At 33.5% G+C, this 21,374-nt stretch overlaps 1 long non-coding RNA gene across 1 annotated transcript in view; it reads right to left on the reverse strand.

Moving 5' to 3' along the window:
* Window positions 1-12,977: 12,977 nt before the first annotated feature.
* LOC120359143 overlaps window positions 12,978-21,374 on the reverse strand; it is a 39,249-nt gene continuing 30,852 nt past the window's right edge. The window contains exon 2 of the long non-coding RNA XR_005575951.1: window positions 12,978-13,365. This is a non-coding gene — a long non-coding RNA (uncharacterized LOC120359143). The remainder of the gene's footprint in view (window positions 13,366-21,374) is intronic.

The raw sequence follows: 21,374 nt of genomic DNA on the forward strand, positions 1-21,374 counted from the left end.
GGATTATCTAAAAAAAAACTTGTAAATAATCCGGAAACAATATATATAAGTCGAAAACATCATTTTTAATCATTTTTATTTTATTTGTTGCCTATGCTTGACGAATGAACACCAAATGAACAGTGAATGCGGATATTCGTTGTCATCATTCAACAGATATCTACGCTAAAGCGAATGTGAAAGAGAATAGAATGTTCGATTCGCGTTCGGCTCGATTTTCTCATGAGGCGGTATATCAAAGACAATTCGTGCACGATGTGGACGCGCATACGTGCTGCTTTCTCTCTTTCGCTTTTCGAATAATCTTTCTCTATACCATCATAACCGTATTCTGAAACACAAAGCGTTTAAATGAAGCAAAGAGAATTGATAAAATGTGTTATAATTTTATTGACTTATTGATTTTATTGTCTATTTAAATATTAGTTACTTATTTTAACTTTTTTTACAAATTTTGTACAATCTTATTGAACTGATCGCCCAATGTGTGCAAACGCAAAAATAAAGAAATAGATTGGAAAATGATCCAAATGAGAGTACAAAGTTCAAGTTAAAAGTTTACACTTGTTAATCATTTTTTACTAGAATCATAACTACGGACCAATCAAAAAGTTAAATTTGAATTAAAAAAAAGCTTTTCGAATCCTACTAAAGTGTAATTCTAAGTCCTCATTCAGTTTAAAAAATTGCATCGATAATATAAATTGATTTTATTATATTAATTTACTTATTAAAATACGTCAATTTAATTATTACAAATTTAAAAATTTTTCAAATTATTACACCGAATCTGCCCGAATGCTGATGTTCGCTGCAATTGAAAAAGAAACGAACAATTTCAGAACACAAACGTGAATGTCCGAACGTTCGCGTTTGCTGAGCGTTCAGAGTGTTCGTACATGCTTACGCAGCTTTAAAAAAAGCAAGCGCAAGAGCACGTGTATTTTTAAAGAAAATACACTTAAAGTTTACTTATTCGTACATCTAAAACAGTAATAAAGGTAAACAGAAAAAGGAGTAAAGTATTCAAGAAAAAATAAAATAAAATAAAATAAAATAAAATAAAATTCATAAAAGTAACAAAACAAAAGCAAGTTTAAGACACTTCGATTCATATGGATCAATGCCTATTTAAAGATTTATAATTCTGACACTTGACAATATTACCTTTTCACATGGATTTTGTTTAAACGATATAAATCATTTCCTACCGATTTTAAAAATAAAATACTAAATTAAGAATCTTCAATCATTCAAAACAAAAGTGTCTGATATACCTTCGCGTATTTGACGCTGCATAATATCTGAGAATGATGGTTCGTCGTAAGCGCACATTTACAATGAGTTATGTATACACTGGCATACACATGAATAATGACACATTCAATTCCCACGGGAAGAGAAATGAGGACCGGATTGGTCGATCGCGCGCACGAAATTCAGCCGTGTGTGCAGCCGATTCTCGTCTTATGAACGAACGCGTGACAGCACGAATATACGCACGATATACGCTTACGCGAGGAAGTCGAAGGATTTATTTTCGTCGCGACCGCTTCCAAACGCATCACCCACTCGCTCTCTAGTAAACCGCCGTAGCCACTCTAAAGGCCACACACCACTGTCTTTATACGGTCGTTTACTCTTCGGGACAACGGTAAAATGGTACGGGCGCTGCCTAAAAGTCAATGAAGGCCACTTCCGCGTTCGTATCTTACGCTCGCTATACACAATGCGTCATAATCTAGTCTTGTGACACGTATTTATATATGTATAGGCTCGGTTTTTCATTATCTGATTAACTTGTGGTTAAACTTAACCTGATGTTTTATCGAATGAGCTTCACCCACGAAGACGCTCTAGGTGAAGCTTATTGGATAAAATATCAGGTTAAATTTAATCATAAGTTAACCAGATAATGAAAAACGAGGCCAATACATGCTCTTGCCGCAATGTAAAGAGATAAGGATCGAAGTAATAAAGAAGCTAATTTTTTTAATTACGAGATTGTATTTTATTCTTTCGAAACAGGATTGCGAGCTAAAATGATTAAGAAAAAAATTGTGAGAAAACTATCTTAGCAAAAATTTTTTTTAATTTTCTTGAAATTTGCCGAAAATAATATTTTGGACAATATCGAACAAATTCAAATTTTTTAATAAAAATTTACCAGAAACTACATCATTCTAACACACATTTTTCCAACAAAAAAACTGTCCGCGTTTTTCCGGAAATTTGGAAGAAATTCGGTACTGTTTGTAAGAATTTATCCGATAAATTTCTATAAACTGTTTCAAATATCAATATAATTTTGACAAATTTTTCTGCCAAAGTCGGCCAAAGTATATTAATATAAATTGTGATGCACAACAAAAGAACGCTTCTATTATATTTTGACACATATTCATGTAAGCTACATTTTTCTATTAAAATTCAACGTACTTTTGAATTTAATATTTTACTGAAGTTTTTTTGTAAAATTATTGTTATGCAACATATTTATTTTATTTAATTGTAATGCTGTTTTTGCAACTATTTTTAAGACCATATTTAATTTTGAGCGGATCTGTGTGTACCAGGTGTGCTGAGGTGATACCTGAGAGATGAGAAAATCAGTGTCCTTAATTAAACTTAATTAAGCAAGCTATGCAATTATTGTTAGTTGCTACGCAATCTGGATAATCAGTACGAGAACATTCCGAAGATACGCAAATCACCGTAGCGGTATAAAAAGGTTAACGAGAGTGTTCTCATGAGTGGATTATACCACGCAGTGTCTAGTTAACGCCGCATAAATCTAGCATGACTTGTGTAGTTCTCTGTGAATTGATGAGGGTACGATCATTCGACGTGTCATCACTGTAAAACTTCGATCCACACGCGTGAGAACGCATCAGCGTAAAACAGGAAATACAAATTCCAGTGAAATTGATTTAATAAAATATGACAAATTCGTTATTTATAATACGTATATCAGATGTGTATTTTTACGTGACCGGATTAATAATAACTCGTCTCTAGTTTGATATCCAAAAAAAAGTAATTTAGATATTTTTCGCTAAATCTTTATCTTACAATTAGTTTTGACTTTTTTAATGCAAAACTTATAAACCTCTCATTCATCGCAATATTTTTTATAGATTCCAATGGTTTTTTACAGCATTTATCATTTGTGTTCTCTTTCTGAAACTTGTACATTATAATCACAAGTATTCCTTTTTTAGATTCATTTTTGCTTATACAAAATTTCATTCTTGCATCGAATATTTTATGAACGCAAAGGATGTCCATTTATCAATGAAACATCTCGAAAGCCATCTCAAAGATTTGATAGTCTGATAAAGATATATAAACCTAATATATAAGCATTTTTAAGAAGCGTCATGCATATCGAGCGATCGGTTCAATCGGTGAAGCGACTCGTGCGGACGAGACAGCGCGATATTAATAACCAGCTAAGAAAGAAACGCAACGATTCCGTACACCATATGGCCAACCTAAATTCTAAGAGACGGGCGTAACTAACATAGGCGAGATAGCCTACATAAAGCAGAGATATTACGATTGCACTAATGATGACATTTGTCCTTCGTTTAGCTACTATCTAGAATTTTTAACTGAATGTGTTAGATTTTTTCGAGGGCCTAGAAAATTTTTATCTATCTCCACTTTTACACTTTCATATTTACAGTAAAGTATTAGGAGAAATAATATTATGGGCCATATAGGTATTATGAGCATTTGTACCATCTTCATTATTAGGTGACGAATTGAGAATAATTATTATAGAATCATTTGTTTGGTAACCTTCCATTACGTATAGTGGCACTAATATATCAATACACAATGGCTGGCAATTGTTATACGAGACACTTTTATTTTGATAAGTACAAATTATCTATATATTTTTTATGACTTAATCAATATATTGCTTTTATAAATATGTACATAAAATTTCTTGTTCAAATAAAATTAAGACTTTTTTAAATTTAAATTATTGTAAAATTAGAAAATAAATACAAGGTTCAAGGCTCTTAAAGAATAACAATTCAAATGAGACAAGAAGAGCTTCAGGGCCGTGCAGGGTGTTGTGCGCCAATACAAAATAAATACCAATGTAAATAAACGTTTCGACTGTTTAATAACTAATCATCTTCAGTATAATGTTTGAACTATAACATTGTACTGAAGATGACTAGTTCTTAAACAGTCGAAACGTTTACTTTATTTGCATTGGTATTTATTTTGTATTGGCGTACAACATCCTGCACGGCCCTGAAGCTCTTCTTGTCTCATTTAAATCATTGTATTTTGCTAACTTCTCTAAATATATCTAAATATATTTATTCTAGAAAATGAAATTAATATTGCGTGTGTGCGTGTCTGTGAGTACAAAGGTGCGTGTTCGTGTTCGCATGTGTGTGTATGTAAAATCGATTGTATTTATGTATCTAAAATGTTCTTTTAGACAAGATGCAAAATAAAATGTAACTAAATAAATGTAGTATTTGTAATTATTGAAGTAAAAAATGTAACCAATTACATATTTAGAAATACAAAATATATTTAGATAAAGTGACGAGATTTATGTAGCTAGATACCTTATATAGATATAGCTAGATACTTCTCTACCCATATTAACTAAATATCTTACATCACTGTTCACTACATATATAATACATATATAGTATTTATGTTTGCAAATTAAAGCTGATACAATCACAGAACCAAGTAACCCAAGATGTTGGGAATTTATTTTATACTACAAATTGATACTTTTGATAAAAATGAATCATTGGCAAGAATTTTCACTTTCAATCAAATTTTTAACAAATAAGAAACTAATTTTTCTTGTAGGACGTTGTTGGTCATACTTAAAGTTTTCGGTCACACCTAAAAAAAAGAACAACAGAAATAGAAATAAAATGATTAAAGATATAGCCAAAAACGGATTTCTTCGAAAAAAGAGTTATTTTTAAAAAAACGTAATTTTTGAATTTTTTTTTAAACTCAAATTTTTACAGACTGTCCGGAAATGATACGTTCTATACATCCTAGAATTTTTTCAAATCGATTTGAATCTTCGTCTGTTCGTAATTAAAACAAAATAAAGAGAAAACAATTTTTGAGAAAAACGCGTTTAAAGTTTTAAAAAATGTTAGAAATGCATTTACTAATACACCTCGCTTAGTGAAGAACAATAAGATGTTTCTAGCGCTTCGTCAGCATCAGCTTGTGTCTGCTCAATAATTTATTTCTGATTTTGGTTCTTTTTGGAGTCAAGAAAGACGACGGACGCTCGGCTATCTGCAGATGGAAATCAAATCCGTTCAACCTTTTCGGTTGCCAAATTAATAATTTTACAAATTTCGACATCTATCGAGCGGCAATTTATTCAGGAAGGAATGATGAAAAATGGAAGGAAGAAATAGATAAAAAATGGTAATAAAAATTCAATTTTTTAACTGCCCAATTCTCTTAAATGAAACAATTCGTAAAATACGCTGTCTGATACAGACTTAAACCCAAGCTCACATTATTATATTATCATAGATATTAATTCAAGCATATTGATTGGATAAAATTAGAAAAATTCTAAGGTTTTTAAACATTCTTTATCTTGTTGCCAATTGCACATTTAAAAAATTAGTCATATCACAAATAAAATACTAGCCTTAAAAATAGGAAACAGTAAATGTTTTTTTTTTCTCATTCCTCCAATCATAGAAGCAAAAGCTATCATATTTCCTACATACCACAGTCAGTATAATTCTACGATCGTCTATTCTAAACCTAGGAGGATTAGTAGGATTGGCAAGACTGGCACGCTGACGGCGCGAAAGAGACGAATCGCTTCGTTCTACGATCGAGGAGAACGCAGCGATTTTTTCCGATCTAATCGAGAAATCCAAAAGTACGCCGCGCTCTCCGCTCTCCTCCTCGATATGCCTACAGTGTGTCAACGCGCGGTGCGCAGTCGGCGCGCGGCGTCCTCTCCCAGTCGGACGACCGCGGTCTCTCGACTCCTCTCATTAAATCACAAATGAATGACATTAGCGGTGCTATAATATCGTACCGCTATTACTGTGACGGGTATTACGTGTCACGAGGCGTGCGAGCGTTCTCTCTCGTTCTTCTCCCTCCTCCTCCCCCTCTATCTCTTTCTCTATCCCCCTCTCGCTTCTTCTAGTCGCGCCACTCTCTCTTTCCATCTCCCTCCTCCTCCTTCTCCTCCTGCCTCGGGAAACGCTCTTACTGTTGCACGCAAGGAATCAGGTCACTGCGCCGCAAGAAAGCAAAAGCCGCAGCTACGCGAGAGAGCGCGGATTAGTATTATCGAATATACCTATATCCTCCGGAAAGGGACGATGACTAAGGCGCCGTTTCGACAGAACTTTCGCGTATGCACACGCGATCGCGCCGCGCCGCGCTAACGCTGACGTTGCAAACGAGTACGCTGCATTCGTCGCCTCGTGTGTGGAAATTTTATCGGCCATCGCACCGCGCGTGAAATACGGACTCACGATTACCTATTTTCATTTTCCTTTCATCGGCCGAGCCGTTTATTTTGGAGAGACATGCGGACATTCGCGCCTAGCGCCGCGGCCACGGACACCTCGCGGCGAAAGCGAATCTATTTTACTTGCCATTAGCCAACTTAATTCCTATGCTGTTTAATTGTCATTGTTTTCTCCTAATGACTCGATTGACGTTGTCAATTTCGACGTGTCATTTAACTATATTGTAGAAACTATATTGTAGAAAAATGTCTATTAAAATTTTCCGTGCTCCGTGTAACGAGTTGCTGTAAATATTCTTGGCGGTGTAATGGGAATAAATGAGAAATAGGCTAAATGATACGATCAGCTGATGCACTCCGCATATATAGGAAGCAAAGAGAGAAGGGTCGCTCACGCGCGGGTCATGGTTCAATTATTATATGACGCTACACGCACGGTGCCGCGCGTCTGCACGCACACGGTCATCCCAAATGCTAATGGCATTCTTCGAACACCTTTCTCTCACGCTGGTGTATTCCGCGTTACTTTGCACGCGCTTTTCTCACGTGTTTCGTAACACACTGAAGGTCTGCATCCATTTGTCACTCGAACGTCTCGGCGATTACAACGGTATCTTGTAACATTGCAATTAGTGATTCTTCGCGATTGCGGAATAATCTAAATATACTGGAAGAGAAGGGGGTATTATGGCTACCGTGGACATTACGATTACTCCTGTTATCTCCGTTATTAGGTGACGAATTCTAACAATTGCTTATGGAATTATTCGTTTAGTAGCTCGCCGTCTTTTAGTGACGCTAATATGCCAATACACAATAGCTGACAATTGTTACAAGTCATTTTTACTTTTGAACACTTCGAAACTTTTTTAAGGTACACTTTAGCACTTAATTACACACACTTCCTTATTGTTTTTAAACTTGCGCGTATTATCACACGAATGTACGTACACTCAAGTGTTTTCTGTTATTTAACTTTTTATTTTCCTGTACACACCTTGAGTTATGCAAAATCATACAATAATATAGGATTTGTTATTATTTTGTTAATATGGTTTTATAAGCGCAATTTTTATGTCGAAATATTTTTTCAATAAGTCGATTGTCACTCCAGAGAGCTGTGTTCAGAAATATTAGAGGTATTATTTTATATTTGTTTAATGTTAAACAAAGATAAAATAATATTTCTCAAGTTTGTGAATGCAGAAAAATTCTAAACGATGGAAAATTAAAAATACATAATTTTGTAACAAAACAATTTTGTGTAAAAACTAGACAAAGAGGGGCAATGAGAGTCAACGCGATTGTTGGTGCTTGTCCGTAATTCTTCTGTGTTTATTTAAAACATTAAATGTGTCTGAACGTTTCGACCCGAGTTTGGGTCATCCTCAGCGAAAATTCATAAAAAATCATCGAAAACTCGTCCCCATCACATGGCGTAGTCGAATGTATTACGTCCGTCACAATCGGGTGGTAATCCGAATGATTGTACAATTCTAAATTGTAACGACAGACACCAATGCTATTAACAATTGAGAAATGTTATTTTTACTGACCATGTAAAACGAGGAGAAGAAAAAATAAATTCACCATTAGCACGCAGCCTTAATAAATTAATAAATATTGGATTAACAACGTCGTCAGTGACATAGTTAAAATAAGACACATTGATTTCAGATCTCTTGAATCCGAGCGTTATAACAGTTCTCTTCAGTATCACGATCAAAACAATAATGATCCCCGCTTTAGGTAATGGGCTGTTCAGACGATATGATCGGATGAAAACAGACTTCTTAATATTATGGCGAAAATTTTTATCATGATTATCAAAAATTTTTTCCCTTTATATAAATATAATATATTCAAGTATAATATTTATCTAAATATAATACTGATCGTTCTAAAATTACGGAATCAGCCTCCTTATTTAAAAAAAAAAAAATTATTTCGTGTTTTTGCAGTTGCAGAGTTACGGCGCGCGTTCGTCGAACAGCAGCGTTTTAAGAAAGTGAAAACGTTTGGCTTTGTTTGTTATGACAGCTAAACACGCAAAGTTAGATTTCGTATAATTAATCCTTACACTATAACCAATAACTCGTATGCGAATTGTAAGTATTTCCATGTTTACGAATGCAGAATGTTAATTACAGCACCGATCATCATCTGAACGAATTTCTTATACATATTTTTATACACTTAATTATTTTATACTTATTTATATATCATGATATTTTCTGCGAGCAGATAAATGATAAGAATAATATTTAAATATCTATAAATATCTATCCTAACATTCTCGCTAAAAATGAAAACAAGTTTTTAGGCGTGACCAACATCAAACGACTATTCATTCGCGCGTCGATCATGCGAATTTTTTTGTCGATCGGAAAATGCGACCCTTTGGCCTTTTATGAAGACTTTCACCGCTCGGCTACCTTATCTCGAACTAACACGTCGTTATTTGTAAAAGTAATCATTATCTCACGTGTATCTTACGAGACGCATACGCACGTACGCGCACGAATCGCGTTATAAATTACAGGTGACTGTGTGAAGAAGAACCAACGTATTTTCGCTACGGGATACTGCGAAATCATTGATGAGATGGGGTCAGTAAAAGTGGGGCCGCTAAGACGCGGGTCGCGGTTCAATGTCGTTTAGTTATACGCGTCGTAAATGCATAATTTGCGACGATACCGATCATGCGTAACACGCTTCTCTAGGAGAGAGAAAGAGCGAGAAAAAAGAAAGGGAAAGAGTGGTGAGAGGGGGAAAGAGTGTAAGAGAGAGAGAAGGGAATATGAAAGAGAGATTGAACTTTATTACTCTCCAACTATCTTGTTATACAGCATCAATCGTTTATTTTGAAAAAGAATTTTGTCAATTTGTTATCAATTCATACAGAATTTCCGTTAATGTGGATATCAAGAGTGACCTATGACAGCGTTTATGCATTGAAGATTGGCAGATCAATATAGTCTAAACGTTTGCATTCATCACTATTATAACTAATAAAATCTCGCATGCACACCCAGCGCGGCTTAAATACATTATTTTGCTCCACTCATTCATTTGTTGATTTCGAATCGTGATAAGCCTCTATTTCTATTGTTACAATTTTGTCAACCTTTGTATAAAATAGATTGCATGAAAGCAGTAATGCGTAATTTTTTTTTTTTTTTTTTAATTTCTATCTTAAGAAATAGATGATTTTCAGAATTAGGCAAAATCTAGCGGCTGAATTGCGTCTATTTTTGTAGTGCATATATAACGTATACTATTAATAAACGTATTATACAAATGAAATACGTAACCTACGGCCTGCAGCCCGTGAATCGCAGGTTGTGCATCTCTACGTTAGAGCGTGGAAAAAATCTATAAAATTTCGTAACAAGAACATTACCTCATTACTCGCAATAATTCGTATCTTCAGTAGTCGAATACGCATTGAGAGAAAGTAAAATCTATAATTTGGTAGAAATAAAAATTCGTATAATATAAAATGCTACATACCGTGAAATACAATGTGTTGAAGGAGCGTAATTATTCAATTAGATACGAAAGAACGATTACACAGTTTGGGGAAATCAATCAACTTATTGTGTAATTATTCTGAATTAATCACTATTAAATTGAATATTAATTCCAAAGCAACGCGAAGAAAGCTGAAATATCTATGATATAAAATGAGAATACCCAACTACATGCAAATGTTGGTGCGAGGCTATACCAGATGTGTGCTTGAATATGTGCGGCTTGGCTACCGCCAAGCGCGAACACTTTAATTAATTAGAGAATTAAAGCAATTGTACCGCAACGCCTGCCGCGTTCTTACTTTCGCAAAGTCACGACTCGCGTAATCAACTCACTGTCTCGGTGTGACGCTGTTTCAGTTAAGCGCTGTACCGCACATTTCGGCGTGTCCGTGTTTCTCATCCTTTCACCTTTTCCTCCGCTTCACATTATTTTACATTTCAAAAAAAAGAGGAACGTGAAGTTCATTGCGCGAAGATGCAATATGAGGATGTACTGGTGGTAACGTCTAACATTGACAATGCCTTGAAAATTTTATAGATCATTTCCATTTATTATCTGAACACATAGGTACTTAAAATTTGAAATCGATCCTCTAACTGGTTCACGAGTTATTCAACTTTAAATTTTGCATGTATTCTTATGGTGTAGCAGTACATTTCCACTTATATCAACAAAATTATAAAGAAGCAACATTGCCAATATTCTAAAACTTTGTTTATGAGTAAATAAAATATTGAACAATATTTCTAAAAAAAGTTTATACCGATTTACTAACTCGTTATTAAGATATCAATAATAAAATGATGCGAAATTTCAGTAAATGTTAAATTTCCGAATGGGCTACATAACCACTTTCTATTTTGACTTGCACTTTTTAGTGCTAAAAGGGCAAATATTATGTTAGTGATATTTATTTAAGTATCTTATGGATTTTTAAGTACCATTTGATATTTGATATACATTAAATTGCATTAAATGTTATCAATATGTGTCTAGTTCTTTCATTTCTTTTACAGTTGATTTTTAGTAAAATTCACATCCAAAAGTTTTTTACCGACGATCGCAAAAATTGCAAAATATACAAATATATTCATTTGTAGTGCCAAATATCATACTAACTGGTATTGCATGTCTTAAGTTACGTCATAAAAACGTAGAATTTTATCAATTTTAAATTTAAGCAACTTTTGTCTGGGATTGTATAACCAGAACATCCTAAAAGGTCTTGCAAGTACAGCTACAATTTTTTGGCTGCAATAATTTTGTGACTTTTCGTATATATTACTTTTACTAGATTTGGAAATCCTATTCCAGGAACTAAAGTATACACACGTTTCTAAGTTTATAGACTTTGTAAGTATTTTGACTTATTAAGTTTGTAATATAAAGTTAATACTTGTTTGTAGTATACTTGTGCAGAGAACGAAGAAAAGTTTTTTAATTCAGATCTTTTTTATCATTTCTTATTGTTAGAGGAATATGGCGTTCAGAGCTGTCAAGTCGACAAATTTGCTTGATATAAAAGCTCTACAGTCTGTATTTATGAAATTGAAGTCTCCAGGCATGTAGATTACATGAAGAAACAACGTTGAACTTTTAAAATTAGACTTAGACACCTAATTCATTACGAAAAGTATATATGAAAATTTATCCATATGTGTGGGTGCGATATTAATGTATTAGAATATACGTTAGAATGACATACTCATATTTTGTAAATCATACGTGTGTATTGTAAATTATATGTGTGTAAGTCATTGTTCAGTCGGTAAAACTCATGACTTCGGTATCCCCTTAAACATCCAATATAAACGTTTTAATGATTCAACATAATTATTTTCAGTATTTCGGCAAAATTGTTCTTTCAGTGCATGCTCAAAAAGAACTGTTTTTGTTAAAGTATCTAAAAAAAATTAGCTGCATACAGATCTGAAAATAATTATGAAAGCAATGAGATGAGCAATATTACAAAAACTTTGTGACATTCCAGCATCCTATTTGAATGTCCTACACAATTTTGATGATGGAACAAAATTATTTTTAGATCTGTATCCAATTAAATTTTTAGATACTTCAGCAAAATCGTTCTGTGCACGAGTAACGTACATTATCTTTCTAAGTCATAAAATAAAAATGTACAAACTGAACAGGAAATCGAAGAGTAGAATTTTATACTTTTTATAGGCAGGCTGGTCGTATACCATTTGCACTGCATGGCATTTTACCTAATGACAAGGGGCAAGTTGCATTCACTGCGCCACATTGGCTTATTTAAAAAAAAAAAAAAAAAAAAAAAAAAAAAATGGCGAGAGTACGATTGCATACAGTAACTAGCGCTTTTCGCGAAATCGATTCTGGGCTTTCTATGCGAAGCGATTGCATTATTATAAATTATCCGTTAAGGACTTTTATATATAACAAAGAATTGTTTCTTCTTTTTACATTCACTATCCGTTTAGAATAGATTTCAAATGAGAAACATTAGTAGAAAGTTAAAAAAAAACAGATTGTTTCATATCTTACTTTCGCAATTCAATTTGATTATAAATCGAAAAAGCTCAATCTCGTCGAGTCGACAGTTTTCTATTCAAGAGCGACAGTCGAATATTCTTTCATGGTTCATCGAACTGTCGATTAACAAATGACAAGGTTATCATCTTTCCTCGTGCTATTCAAAGAAACATAAAAATCTCATCGATTGTAAAAACAATTTAATATTTAAAAAATGCTAATTAAATATCTCTGCAAAAAGTTTATAGTTAAAATATTTTAAATAATTTAGGTTTGTGTATATGTATGTAAACATTAAAAATAATCATTAATATTAATGAATGGGAAAACGTATTGGTTTTGAAAATTATAAATTTATAAAAAAGAATCTACTCAACAAAATTGATATGGCTACATAAAAAAATAGGCGTAATTTTTATTTTATATAATTATATTTCATTAATCACCATCGCCATATACGAGCGAACGTGAAATATATTTTAATATAGTCGTTCATAAATATTTCCAGCAATTTTTATTAGGTCTATTCCTTCCTGAATTCCATGTACGAGGACAAAAGTCTCATCCTTGGTGCAAGATCTTCCTTCGTTTACGTCAAGTCACGACGATGGCACGAGGCTCGCCGCTTTGTTCCTGTGTACGTCAGTTCACCAGCCTGTAGAATGGCCGTGCCACTTTTTTTTTCCTTAGCCCTGCTACTCGTCAGCAAATAGCAGTCGTTCCATTTTCTCGGTCTTATGCGATTAGCTTGTACTCGGCAATTCGCGCGGCGAGGACATTGAGTCACATTGTTCCTCTCTCTGTTCATGTAAAATCAAACGGATAAGTAAAGCAATATCAATCTTTTAAAAAGATACCAATTAATTTTATGAACTTTGAATAATTATTTTGGAGCTTTACTCCGTATTTCACACTAGGATAGAGCTGCATATAATTCATACATATGATTGTATTGCAATAAAGATTTACATATATAAATGATGTGCATATATGTAAAATATATACATTGAAGTGATTTCTTTATCATCGATTATATTTGCCCATTTATAAGTTTTATGTCCATTTATAAGTGATATTATTTGCAATTGAAATATTCTTGAAACGATGCCAGAAAGCTGGTATGATAATAATTCTTATAACGAATGAAGTGCTATTCATAAAACATAAAATCTCATCGATTATAAAAACAATTTAGCATTTAAAAAATGCTAATTAAAATATCTCTGCAAAAATTTTATTGCGTAATTTCAAATTCAAAACAATATTCGTACACGGAACAACATTTTTTTTTTTTTTTTTTGAAGCATCATCTGCAAGCAATACTGCAAAAAATTTTGGCATTTTAAATTGACAATAAGCTCGAACCAGGTATAATTATTTTTATTTAACTTTTATCGCAATAATTTTCATATTTATATTTCACTAACTTTTTAAATATTTCACCAACTTCATTCTTTCTGTTAATCGATTTTAATAGATTTAAAAGAAAGAGAAACCTGCTTTATAGTTACTTTATAAAAATTAATGAAAACTAGACAGTTATAAAGTAAAAAATCATAAAAGCAATAAAAAGAATGCGAAAGACAAATAACAGTATTTTTTTTAGAATTTTATAAAATATTGATCATCAAGTTAAACTTATTCTTAACACTTTTACTGCCGCTTAAAAATTAACGTTCAAAGTTCGTACTATGTTTTTTTTTATTTTAAATATGTTAAATATATATTCAGAGACGTAAAAATTAAATTATCTGAGATTAAAGTAATATAATAAAAAATATTATAAATTTGTGTGTACGATTTATTATATAAGAATGTTGAATACAGAAATCTAATTTAACTCATTATGATTTTTATCCACCAAGCAAACCTAAAATGGGACAAAGTATTAACAGTTGCAATAATACTGTACGTAATATCTGAAGTATCCGCATTGTACCAGCAATGGTTCACGTTCTCGCCCCCGGAGTTCTTAAGCGCCAATAAACGATTCGAATAATTATAGATTCGCGCGGACATCGAGATTGAGTCGCGCGCGGAAGTAGAGGACAGAAGCCGAAGATAGCTGGTCTGTTATTACCGTTGCTGAGATTTGCAACAGCGACGTTAATCGCGCGCCTGCTCGCTCGGGCGATCGCGAGCTCCACGCGCAATTATTTATAATCAAAAGGATAGGTCGGATTACGATAGTAGCGATACGCGGCGAGTCTACAATTGACTCGTGATAATGACGACGACGAGCGACAACGACAACGACAACCGGCGGCGGCAGCGACGGCGCGATTATAATAATTATTGCATAATGAACGCAGGAGTAGTTCTACCCACTGGCAGACGCGGTAGCCGGCCGGCCACTTTCCTTTTTCAGTGGCCTGGATCATCCTGTCTTCCTCTCTCGGAGCCGCACAAACGGCGTGGCTTCGTTACCTTTTACTCTCAGTTTCACCGATTTGTACACTCAACAGCGTAAGAATCGCGATTGTATCTATGCTGCTTAAGCTCAACTGCGTATTGGCCATCGAAAAAAAAAATAAAAAGTTTAAATGGCTGTATTTAAACTAATTGTAGCATGCTGGAGATAACGCAATATTTGTATACGCGTATGCACATCGGAGATTGTAATTTATACCTTCAAAATTACAATTATATGATAATAAAAATTCTCCACATTTAACTATGATTTATAAAAAGAAATTAACTTCCATATTTGTTAGTTGTCAAATAGCATAATATTAGAATCAGCATGTTAATTCAGTCTATACATATTCCTGCGATTAATTATTAGCGACAAAGTAATATTACAAATTAAAATATTCTAGAGGTATGACGTGTCATGCTGCTTTTACGCTTGTACAACTCTTTCTTGCACGTTAAACTGTGACAAAAAGTTCGAGTGTTTCACAATTTGACGAAAAAGTTGTTGAGATTTGGGTTGAAAAGAAATCGACTTTCGGTGGATCGTAAAAGAACCGGCATTCCAGTTACATGCGTACATGAGTTTTTATGTATGCAGTGAAACCAGTACTAAGGGATCAAGGTTCAAGTAACGTCGTACATCCAGTTCGCGCCATTCTCATCCACGTGTGCGGCATAGGTACTTCGCACGTGTGTACCTATGCCGTTGTACGCACACGTACGCATACGTATACGCCTTCTATGCCGTCGAAGTCTCGGGGGAATGCTAATGCATGCCTCGTAGCAGCCGCTTGTAGCAACAGCGACTCTCCAATGAGAGCTTCCGGTCGCGCATTGGTTCAATGAAAAATCATACCGACGAACAGCAAAGTTTTCTCTCGCAAGCATTATCATGTTGTTAGTGATCTTTAAAAGGATTCACATTCTTCGTTTTATTATCGCGCTTTTAGTGATCTATTTAAGGCTACGGAACGTTTTCTACGTTGTACAGGAAGTCCAATCATTGTACGCAAGTATTAATAAATATTAATTAATGTTTATGCATACAGGAGAAAAATTCTCTTTTTATATCATCGACTTATTAAATCTAGTTCTCCATGAGTGAGTTTGCCCTAATGTGCGACACAGATAGTCGGGTTGAAAAAGGTTGAAGTTACAAAGAAAAGTGTCGTACAAAATTCTGCCTACATTACATCACGCTAAATATTACTCCGTATCGTCGGCAGGAAAGGAAAAGGTACGTTACACAATGTAACCATCAAGCTCAAAGAAGAAGCCACCGACACATGTGCCAATAATGTCAGGTGTACTGCCGCTTTTATCACGCATGAACAGTAATAGGTACGTGATGGTAACTGATGTTTTGTAAATCGGGCAAGATGAAGAGTCACGGCACATTGCACTACACTACGTCCACCTTGGGGAAGCTCTCCTCGTTTTGCAAAATTAAAGTAATTTGCTTTACGCAAGAAAACCTAAATCGATCAATTCAATTTAACAACCAAATTTTTCTGTTATATTTCGCCCTTCATATAAAATAATAATGTTTAAAAGGGAGTAAATAATTTTTGGAAAAGAAATTACAAATTACATAATTTAAATAATATAACAAATATTTCTAATTATCAAATGTCAAAATACGTACTCTAAATACAACTAAATATAGCATTTATATCAATTACATTACATTATTATACACATTATATTAATTACACACAAAAGTATTAAGCGTATGTTACAAGTATTTTAAATGTTTTTGCTAACGAAGTGATTCATTCAAATGACGACAAATACATTAAAATTTTTTTAAAACAATCAAAAATTGCCAGAATCAGCGGTTAAAACAATATATTTAAGCAACGAGAACGATTTAAAAACAAACCTCGTCGACCTCGAGACTAACTCGATTTCATCATTATTTGTCGTGTTTGATCGACAAACAGTTCTATCATTGCTCTTCGTAAAAGTATAACGGACAGAAGGACATTATCCAAAACTTTTCATTAGGGAACATTAACGGGGTCGTTGAAAGCAAATAATCTTGTCTTTAATTGCTGATTCGTCATTGTCACTTTGGGAATTTGCTGAAACGGTTATTGTTACTCCTTTTAAAACAAGTTGCAAACGCAGTAAAACTGACCCTCCACAACACAAAATGGTAGCCTTGTATAAAATATATAAAAAATAAATTCATCGAAGACGTTCTCATCTACAAAACCCATTTAAAAAAATGATTTTCTCCGTTTTAAACGAAATCTTAATTTAATGCCAAATTCGCATTAAGATCCTACTTGTGACAACCAGTACGCTCAATCAGTTTGAAATCTACGGCGTTTGCGACAAAGCTTAGGACAAGGGACAACTTTTCCGAAGGTAAACTTCTTTTTGTCGACTCCTCGCGCGGCTTCACGATCGTTAATGGTGTGACAAGGCGCGGAGATTGCTCGCGCGAGAACGAAGAATAGTTTCGGCTCATCCTTTCCCCGGGTCCCCGCGGTTCTCCGCGGCGGCGGCGGCGGCGGTTTGAGAAGTGGGTCAGCGTTAGATACGAGGGAGCGAGGCGCGTAGGAGAGCAACGCGGCTCGGCGGCTTCGCGCGCGGGTTGGTAGGACGGACGGGTAACCTTCGCGATCGCTCCGGCACTCCGGTTCTTCCCGTTCTCGCGCGACTGCTCGAAGCTTTATTTAACTCCCAGATAAGGGTCGCTCGCTCTGATCACGTCCATGTGACGATCCCGCCCGAACATGCCCTATCTACTTGCAACACGTTCGAGACTACAATCGGCACTTTCACGAATTTCAAGAAAAAGTTAAGTAGCTGGTGCTATCTGTTATCTTGTAAAAGTATCGAATTAGCTGAAAGTAGCTTCTCCAAGTTTCTGACAGATTTAAAAATTCAAATATTTTTATATTGAATTTTGATATGCGGCAATACAGTTTTTTTAATAATAATAATGAAATATGAATTCTAATACTATAATTCGATAGTTTTATCAAACTACTATAATACTAATAAATACAACATAATTTAATATTTTAATATAACTGTAACATGAATATTGCATATCAACACTGAGAGAAAAAATTACTACTTGCATTAAAAAATTTAAAAATATATATTAAAAAGTAAATATTTATGTACTGTAAATAAATATTTCATTGCAAACATTCAAATAAATTTTTATCTCAGTACATATACATTATAGTGATAGGCCGTTATTCTATTATCTGTTACTGAATAATCGCGTTATTGAAAAGTATTTCAATAACCGTTATTAAATTTGTAAAAATTGTGTTATTAAATTAGTAAAAAGTATAATGTGATTAAATACTCATTTAATCAAGTAATTATTTAAAAAATCGGTTATTTTGAAATAACAGTAACGGTTATAACCGAATAGTAAAAATAACTGTTTAGTCCATCACTAAAAAAGAAATCTATAATCGAAATTAAAATATCCATATTTCATCATTTCCAACTGTGCCAAGTATAAACGACTTTTTAACATTCTTTTCCGCCTGGAGTTAGAAAAACAATAAGAAAATAGATATTAAATATATATCGGTAGAGTGCCAAATTACGCGAACAGTAAATCTACAAGATTTTCGGTATCGCGCATATACATTCAATACAGCTGTACGAATACGAATTTAATATGCTGAGAAAAACTAATGTGTGCTTCTCGCTTATTTGAAACAACTCACTCTAAAAATGAATCATATGTATTTCTAAGATAATCTAAATCATTTTATCTTATGAACAACTATACATAGCTTTCAGGTAAAATAGTATGCTGTAACAGATTAAAGTTTGATTAAAATTGCCGGTAATAAAGTAAATAGACAATATATAAATAACATGGATTAAAGTTGAAATTCTTTCATCAGCACACAGATAAAAGCAACATAGTTTGAATGGAATCATCGTGATGATACGTGATGATATCCCTCAACTGTTGTCTTTTCCGCTACCAGTCAATCATTGTCTTACTTTTATGCCTCTGCTATTTTCTTCCTTCAACTTTTACGTGCCATATAATTTACGTTCGCTGGAACATTTATTTGAGCCGCAAAGTAGTAAATTGCTCGATGGCCTTCCGTCACCCTTGTTCATATGCTTTCATTTCCTCGGCTTGATCAAGCAATATATTCCTTTTACCAGTATTTAACCGCTTATGTTAAGCCTAACATGATTCATTTTACAACTATTTATTAATTATAGCAACATTTCTCGAATTCATGAACTCAACAATCAACAATGAATTATCGAAAAATTATATTTATATGACACAAATTTTTACACATCAAATATTACAAGGGCCTTCCAATAGATTTAATCGTTCTTAAATTCGTCAATATTTTATTGCGTATGCAAAGTTATTAAAAATTTCCAAGGTTAATAATTTGTTCGTAAATCTTACTCGATTAATTCTACGTATAACGCGTAATATCGTTCGGAACAATTTTCCAAGAATTCCATCCATGTTGGTGATACGCTTGTAAATGGCAGCATATCAAGGATTTCTCTGCAAATCACGGGTCGACGTACGATTTTTCCTATCACGAATCTGTGGCATGAATTTTAATTACTGCGCAGTGCCCGCCGGATTAGACTCGGTCGTCTGAAGAAAAAGACGGAACTACGTCAACGTAAGAATGAATGAGAAAGATATCTCTCAACAGAGGAATGAAGATGATAAGGAGAACTCGCGTGCACGCATTTATCATGTAAGTGATGCGATCACATATGCGTCGTAACCCAAACTATCTTCAGACTGTATTCTATACAATTTTCTTAACAAACTATACTTATTTCAATTAAATATAATTAAGTCGATGCCTTGCAGATTCAAATCCTGCATTAGAGAATTTTGATTGGCAGATAAAAAAATATAAACCGGTGTGTAAACTGACAAACAGAATAAGATAACGGTACGCATAGATAATGAGAAACGTACATGTATCTTGTATTTGCATATCTATCTTTTCTTGTTGTAATTACACATTGCGATATTATATAACACGTTGAAAATAATTTCCAATTAAGTCTTATCTATATAAAAATACTAAATCTGTTTTATATCAGAAATGTGTGTTCTTTTTTATATTATAATTTAACACTCCAATCTCGCACTTTTACGTACATTTTTCACGCAAAGTATATCTCGCAGACATTGACGTCATAATAATTACATATTGCGCCTTGTCTCGAAAAAAAAGGGGGGGAAAACGATATCTAAACTTCAATCATAGACTTCTCAGATCGAGCGCAATGCTGCAACTTTGTACTTTGTCCGCGCGGGTATACCGCAGAGTCAATTTTCTCGCACGTACGATCACTTCTATTTAATGCATTGCTGCCAATTTGCAGCACGATATTGTCACGGCCTCGACAAACTTGCACACGTATCAAAAATGGTAACCCAGAAATGCCTGAGAATACATACAAGTCATGAACATTATCTGTCAACGCTATTGACAAATCAATGTAGATGCCACAATTTATTAATATTACTTTAATTAAAAAGAAAAATTCGATTAATGAAAAAAATTGAATAAAATAAAGTTCAAAAGCTATCGCTTCGATAATATATTTGTCGTAATATGGTTCAAATACTATAATTATTCATTTAAAAGAATATGAAAATTATTCAAAGGCCCAGTTTTCTTTTATGCGTGACTAATATGCAATTCGATTGTCCGCATATAATTACATTGCTTATCTCGCTTGGATTAAATTGTTGATATAAATGCATCGCTCATGTAAACAAATCGTTAATCTCATTTTCTTTTCATTCATATAAATTTCTTTCTACTTATGAAAATTCGAGAAGCAAGCTTTTTTTTTTCAAGCTAATCTACGATCATGACGTCAATGAATATTCATATTTACATGACTGTTTTATATGAAACATTCACTGTACAAGTGTTGTCATATGCTTTAACAAAAAAAAAATATATTTCTGTTAAAGTCGATACATGTAGAAAAAATACATATTTATAAATTGATAAGAATTAATTGGAAATAATTTTTAATATTGTATATTTTTATTACTTTAATCTTTAATGCATTTTCACTGATTGATTATAACAAGAAGATTACATATGTTACAATTCATTATTATAGTATATCACTTGATTCTAATATAAATCCGACTTTTATTTAAATTATCATACTTCTCATAATTGTAGTACTCCTCCTTATAGACAACAAACACAAAGTCCAAAATATTGTGTCCGAAGTATTGCGGGTCGCATGCAATATATAATACACGTGCTTATCACTAATAATTAAGAGTAACTTGTCTGAACTTCCCGGCCATTTATTATACACACTGGTCGAAATGTGATATGTGAGGTCCAAAAGATATCCGATAATTTTTTTCGTTTTCAAG

This window comes from Solenopsis invicta, chromosome 12, assembly GCF_016802725.1.
Source record: "Solenopsis invicta isolate M01_SB chromosome 12, UNIL_Sinv_3.0, whole genome shotgun sequence".
Lineage (NCBI taxonomy): Eukaryota > Metazoa > Arthropoda > Insecta > Hymenoptera > Formicidae > Solenopsis > Solenopsis invicta.